Below are 7,857 nucleotides of genomic sequence, written 5' to 3' on the forward strand. Positions count from 1 at the left end.
TACTTCTCCTCAAAAAATTAGGAGGTTAGGTAAATGCTTGTCACTGGTTTATGAGACAATGATACAAATTTTATGTATACCCAAATGTATTTAGCTTTGAGGAGATGGAAGATTCATTTCCTATTTTAGGATGAAAATCACTAATTTCTCAAAATATGCATAGGGAGTGCATCATTATTGAAGAAGCTAAAACCAAGCTAGAAATCGTAACATCTTCTAGCAACAAATAAAGGACAATAGAAGCCATCATTCACAAGCAACAAAGTTGTTGGGAAGGGTTAAAATTTTTATGGTTTGCCTCCATTGATATGCCTCCTTCTCATGCTTATGTAGATCACATTCAATCAAGGATGGAGTCATTTGTCATGAAGGACTTAAACATCATTGTCTATTTTGGGATGTCCTCTATAGACACTGGTATGAATTTTAGCCTTTTCCATTTGCATTCCCCACTATCATTATTCTACCTAATAGCCAACTGCATGAATGAGTCTCATATAGTCATTAAGTTGCTCACCTTATTTCATTGGCACTATCACATCACTTAGTGAGTTCTCCTTTGATGGTTAGGGTAGTTAGGTAGGATTTCCTTGCTTTATTAGGGTAATTTTCAGCGTGCTCTTATTTTGGTTTTCTTCAACACATGTATGCCTTGTTTTCTTTAGTGGAAATGTCCTTTTAGAATAAAAGCATGGGTTTTTACGTCAATATAAAGACGAGGAAAGATGAGTTTGCATTAATCCATAGCCTAACTGATAAGAATTAACTTTTTATATGATTTCAATTTATACTTTACAAAAATTGAGATGAAAACCTTTCAATTTATCTCAATAGAGGTTTTCGTTAAGAAAAAAATTACAACAAAAGCTAGAAAATAACCTCCTGCAATCCTTTTCTTTTCCAAAATAATGAATGGAGCAAGTCCCCTTAGAGTCTAGATTGAAATACTTTTTGTTAATCCCATGGAAGGTCCCCTAATGCCTTCATTTATTTACCAAATCTTTGACCCAAAACCCTTTTCTAAGTATTTTGGTATAATTAAGGGTCATGAAGGGTTCACCTATATTCCTAAGTCTTTGATGTAAACCACATATTTTCTCCCCTCTCTCATAACAATTCTTTCCTTGACCTCATCTTCCTTGGGAAAGAGGGTTTTAGATTCCAAATATTAGCTCATGTATTGCCTCCCTGCCATGCTCTACTCTCTCACCTTCACTTTCTCTTCCATACATTCCCTGTCACCATCCTTCATACTCCATTACTTCCTTTTCCTTCCGGGGTAAAGGGTGGAGGTAGTCCATATTTTATCGTTCCTTCATTATCTCCATCCAAACTTACCTTCACCCCATTCAATTAACTTGACTCACTCTTCAACCTATGCATTCCACATATCCTCCACCTTGATTTTCCTTCCTTCACTTCTCCCTTAGGATGGACGACACAAGTATTCTCACCTCTCCATCCATCTATTACCTCTATCTATGTACACCTATGCCTTCCTTATCCATACACACCCATTTTCCCATGAGGTAGAAAGGAATCCTCCAATCTTGACCTTTCTCCTATCACCACCTTGACTTACAACTACCTTCCTTCATACTCTTTACCTTTTGTATCTGCATTCTGTTACCCCCACCCCACCTCACTTCTCTTACCTTTGGGGTAAAGGATGGAGGGTGGGTACATTCTCCATTTCCCATATTTGTTTTCCCTCCTTCTTATTCACCTCCACCCCATATTTCTCTACATACCTTGCTCCAATATTGCCTTCCCTTTGAACTTTGTGTTTATACTTTCCACTGGGTTAGAGGGTGGAAGTCAAGGATAATTTGTCCTTATCTTAAATTCACGTGCCTTCACCTTACCTTTAGCAAACATAACCCAGGGTTAATACATGGGTAAGTGGCACACGAGTACATTATAGGTGGAAACTAGCTAAGAGTAGAGAGGCACATGAGCACATGATTGGTGGAAACTAGCTAAGGGTAGAGTAACACATGGTGTGAGATGAAGTGGAACTACCACATGACAGTTGAGGTGGTAACTTGGCATAGAGGTGTGATGACATGGCGTGGTGACCAACATCTAGTTGAAAAAATATTAGGCAATCATGTTGACTAAAACTAACCACAACTAAAACCAAGTGCATGTAGTCTATCACTTACACACAACGTTATGGAAAAGCACTTGAGATTGTAAAGTGTATATACTCCAACTGGTGCATCATGGGATCAATATTTCCACTCATAATATGATGTTCTATGTTTAATTAGAAAGGGATCTAACAATGGTCAAGTCTTGGTCTTTGGATGGCCACAATGATTTCAGCACAAAAATCAAATTAAGAAAAAGAGGGATTGTTGCAAATCCCTTGAGCAATATAATCTAAACACATCACCCAATTATTGAATGCCATGTGCACATGAGCCTCACCTTAAATTCAAAATTTAGGCATATTTTACATAGAAAAAATGAAAATGGTTTGCTATTTTAATGGTCAAGGCTAGCTTTTCATTATGGGATGTCCAAGTGTTATCACCCAAAAGTATTATGGGGGATGATCGAAACATGCCATTCGTTTACACATTAAAACCCACTTTCACCTTTGGAAATAATTTAGAGAACCATTTTTTCTAAATTATTTATATTTACACACTTGAAAATAACCCATAAATTCATTTAATTAATTTCATGTTATTTCCAATTAAAAACATTTTCACCCATCCATAGGAATAACTAAAGGCATAGTCTAACATATAGAAGAAATGACATTTTTCACGACCTTTTTTCTAGTTAGTTCTAATCAAAATCCCACGGATATTTAAAAAAAAATTGAGTTTAAATTGTTTAATCTGCATAATTCGAGTGCGTGTGGGTTTTTGAGGGTGTTGAATCCATTTATGCGTTCAAAAATGTATTTTAAACAACAACAAAAACCTTGAAATTGTAATTCTCGTGAAAAATGCTATTTCATCTATAAGTTAGGCTACTCCATAATTAAATAAACCATTATTTATTTAGTATTCCTTAATCATTTAACTTCTCTCCCTTGAAAGAATTTTAAAATAATTATTTATTAATAATTTCTAACCAATTTTGACCATACTACCCAAAAATGATTAAATAAATTATTATTTATTTATTATTCCTTAATCATTACACTTTTCTCCTATGAAATAATTATTAAATCACTATTTAGTGATTATTTCTAACTGAGTTTGAGCTTATCTCCTAGAAATAATTAATAAATTATTTTTATTTATTAATTATTTCACAAACTTTTATTAATTAACTCAATTAGTCATTAATTTTCAGTTAGTTAAGTAAATAAAGATTATTGACCATTTCATTAATCTTTTCCTCTCCTAAATACAATAAAATAATCATAATGGTTAGATCTTGATTCCGTCTAATAAAATACTCACAATTAATCTCTTAAAATTAGACCAAATCAATGTCTTGGTCTAATTTTAAGAGATGAATTATGAGTATTTTATTAGACCGAATCAAGATCTAAACATTATGAATATTTTATTGTATTTAGGAGAGGAAAATATTAATGAAATGGTCAAAATCTTTATTTACCTAACTAACTGAAAAATAATTATTAATTGAGTAAATTAAGAAAAGTGAGTGAAATAATTAATAAATGAAATATGATTTATTAATTATTTCTAGGAGATAAGTTTACAGTAAGTTAGAAGTAACAAATAAGAATGACTTTCAGCTTGCAATATAAAATATTTAGTTTGAATGGGATATGCAGTTCATTTTACATCATTTCTTTGCATTATGAGTGGATTGAAGTAGTATTTCTTATGAGTGGTTTACTATTGTCATTTGAATTTGAGATCAATGAGTTTCAGCTTGCAATATAAAGTTGTAAGGGATATACAGTTCGTTTTATATCATTTCTGTGCATTTTCACTTGATTGAAATAGTATTTTTTACCATTGCCATTTGAATCTAAGATCAGAGGAACCAAATTCATTAATAAACATCTGACATGGTCTCAGCTAATGTGAATACTCTAATGCCCCCAAATCAGCAGCAGCACCAACACATAGTTTGATGTGTCAAGATTATGCAGAAAAATTGTGCTTCAAGTTGTAATAGAGATACTCTGACTTCACATTTTAGTAGTATATTTTAAACTCGATTCCTGTTATTTTTAATTTAAATATTTATGATACATATTTGGTTATTTGTTACTTCCAACTTACTATAAACTTATCTTCTAGAAATAATTAATAAATTATATTTCATTTATTAATTATTTCACTCACTTTTCTTAATTTACTCAATTAATAATTATTTTTCAGTTAGTTAAGTAAATAAAGATTATTGACCATTTCATTAATCTTTTCCTCTCCTAAATACAATAAAATATTCATAATGGTTAGATCTTGATTCGGTCTAATAAAATACTCACAATTAATCTCTTAAAATTAGACCAAATATTGATAAGCTCAAATACAATAAAATACAATAAAATATTCATAATGGTTAGGAGAGGAAAAGATTAATGAAATGGTCAATAATCTTTATTTACTTAACTAACTGAAAATTAATGACTAATTGAGTTGATTAATAAAAGTTTGTGAAATAATAATAAATAAAAATAATTTATTAATTATTTCTAGGAGATAAGCTCAAAGTCAGTTAGAAATAATCACTAAATAGTGATTTAATAATTATTTCATACAAGAAAAGTGTAATGATTAAAGAATAATAAATAAATAGTAATTTATTTAATTATTCCTCAGTAATATGGTCAAAATGGGTAGAAATATTTATTTAATAATTATTTCAAGAGGGAAGAGCTAAATAAGTAACAAATAGTCTTTAAGTGCAACTTTATGGAAAGTTTTCCGGTTTATTTTCCGTTCTAATTTGGCTTAAATCCAAGAGGGATTAATTGAAATCACAAGTTTGACAGGTGAATCAACTGTGAGTATTTTATTAGACCAAATCAAGATCTAACCATTATGAATATTTTATTGTATTTAGGAGAAGAAAAGATGAATGAAATGGTCAATAATCTTTATTTACTTAACTAAGTGAAAAATAATGACTAATAGAGTAAATTAAGAGAAGTGGGTGAAATAATTAATAAATGAAATATGATTTATTAATTATTTCTAGGAGATAAGTTCATAGTAAGTTAGAAGTAACTACTAAATAGTAATTTAATAATTATTTAATGCAAGAAAAGTGTAATGATTAAAAAATAATAAATAAATAAAAATTTATTTAATTATTCCTGGATAATATGGTCAAAATGGGTTAGAAACAATTATTTAATAATTATTTTAAGAGTGAAGCTAAATAAGTAACGAGTAGTCTTTAAGTGCGACTTTTTGGAAAATTTTCCGGTTTATTTTTCGATCAAATTTGTCTCAAATCCAAGAGGGATTCATTGAAATCATAAGCTTGAATCAATTGTGAGTATTTAAAAAAAATCATTTGTGAGTATTTTATTAGACCAAATCAAGATCTAACCATCATGAATATTTTATTGTATTTAGGAGAGGAAAATATTAATGAAACGGTCAATAATCTTTATTTACTCAACTAACTGAAAAATAATGGTTAATTGAGTAAATTAAGAGAAGTGGGTGAAATAGTTAATAAATGAAATATGATTTATTAATTATTTCTAGGAGATAAGTTCATAGCAAGTTAGAAGTAACTACTAAATAGTGATTTAATAAATATTTCATACATGAAAAGTGTAATGAATAAAGAATAATGAATAAATAATAATTTATTTAATTATTTCTGGGTAATATGGTCAAAATGGGTTAGAAAATAATTATTTCAAGAGAGAAGCTAAATAAGTAACTAGTAGTCTTTAAGTGCGGCTTTTTGGAAAGTTTTGCGATTTATTTTCCGATCTAATTTGTCTCAAATCCAACATGGATTCATTGAAATCACAAGTTTGACATGTGAACTCCTCTTCACAATCGAAGTGCCCTAGGGTTTTGAATCCATATATGCACTAAAAAAAGTAGTTTAAACAACACAAATCAAAATTTGGCCACAATTTTTTTTGGTCAAATTCTAGCCAGAAATGTGTCGAAAACTCCAAAAAGGCACACTTAAAGACTACTCCAATAACTAAGGAATAATAAATAAATAATTATTTATTTATCACCGTAATTTTTTTTTTCCCGAGTTGTCTATATGTGAGATGTTTTGGAGTTTCTGGCGCAAAATCCGTAAAAAAAATATATTTTGAAATCTTGATTTGTGTTGTTTAAACTAGTTTTTTTAACTACATATATGGATTTGACACCCTAAAAAACCCTTAGGGCACTTCAATTGTGAAGAGTTCACCCGTTAAACTTGTGATTTCAATGAATCCCTGTCGAATTCTAGACAAATTAGATCGTTAAATAAACCAGAAAGTTTTCAAAAAGTCTCACTTATAGACAATGCCAATTTTTTCAGTCAATGTTTTGAGCCAACAAATGTGTCTCATCATTAAGAGAATAATAAGAGATTTGATCAAGCTTTGGAGGATAAATAGGTTAGAGATGCAAGGTCAATAATAGAAAAAAGATGTTAAGTGAATGCTAGAAAGTGAAATATTTATACTTTTATATTTCTATAATTCTTATATTCTTATTTGATTTTATTATTTAACTCATATATTTGATGACTTAGTCTAATTTATAGACGAAATGACCTTTTTCACGACATTTTTTGTTGTTGTTAATTTTAATCAAAATCTGACAGAGATTTCTAAAAACTTGAGTTTAATTTATTTAATCTATAGAATTCGAGTGCCCCACGGATTTTCCAAGGCGTTGAAGTCATTTATGCATTCAAAAATGCATTTTATACGACAAAAAATCACATTCTTTCTTGAAATTGTTTCGTTGGATTATGATGGAAAAGTCTATTTCATTTATCAGTTAGACTAGGCCTTTTAATTTTTTTTTTTTTCTAAGTTATGCTAATTCTATTACTGAAAAAAAGATATCATACACTGAGGCATTAGCCTGTACTTAACCATGCCTGAGGAATGGCAAAACCAACAAAGTCTAGATCTAGACTGCTCAGGAAGGGAAACCAGTCTGTAGCAGAAAAGAGTTCAAAAAATTAGCTTGCTGCCCATGTAAGGGAAACCAGCAAAGAACCCAGTTTGTTGTCAGTGTTCCTAATGAGACAAAAAACCAACTGAAGAGTAAAAACCCATAGTTTTTTCCCCGAAACCCCATTGAAACAAAAAACTAGAAATCAAAGTCCCAAAAAACCTGAGACTCGTAACATGCTGAGTGGCAGACTGTGTGGCGGACGCGTGGCGCGCTGAGTGGCAGACTGTGTGGTGGACGCGTGGCGCGCTGAGTGGTAGATGCGTGGCGCGCTGAGTGGTAGACGCGTGGCACGCTGAGTGGCAGACGTGTGGCGTGGCTGAGTGGCAGATACTGTGTGGCGGACACGCGGCAGGAAGGTGGCAGACTAGGAACAAGGCGGAGACGGTGGGTGTTCCTCCACGATGAAATACTTGTACTCCTCCATGTCACCACCTACCTGTAGCGAGGTCTCCGTGTTGCCAGCCTGCAATGCCAGGTGTTCTTCCTCGATGAGACAACAGTAAGGGTCCATTACCTCGTCTGCATGTTGATCCTTGTTCACCTCCTTCCCTGCACGTCTCGTCTTCTGCTCATTGTTCCGCTCCCCTGCTCCTTGGATGCTTGTCTGAGCCATATCTGGTTTGGCTTTGGTGTGGCTGCATCCTTCTGTGGTGCACCCACCACCTGCAATGTCCGGTACCCCAATTACCCTGGTGCTGCCACCACCCATAGTTCCCTGCTCTGCAATTGCACTGGTGCGTCCACCAACCTCTGT

The sequence above is a fragment of the Pinus tabuliformis genome, chromosome 6 (assembly GCF_031772625.1).
Source record: "Pinus tabuliformis cultivar Carrire ecotype Pingquan chromosome 6, CPIR1, whole genome shotgun sequence".
Lineage (NCBI taxonomy): Eukaryota > Viridiplantae > Streptophyta > Pinopsida > Pinales > Pinaceae > Pinus > Pinus tabuliformis.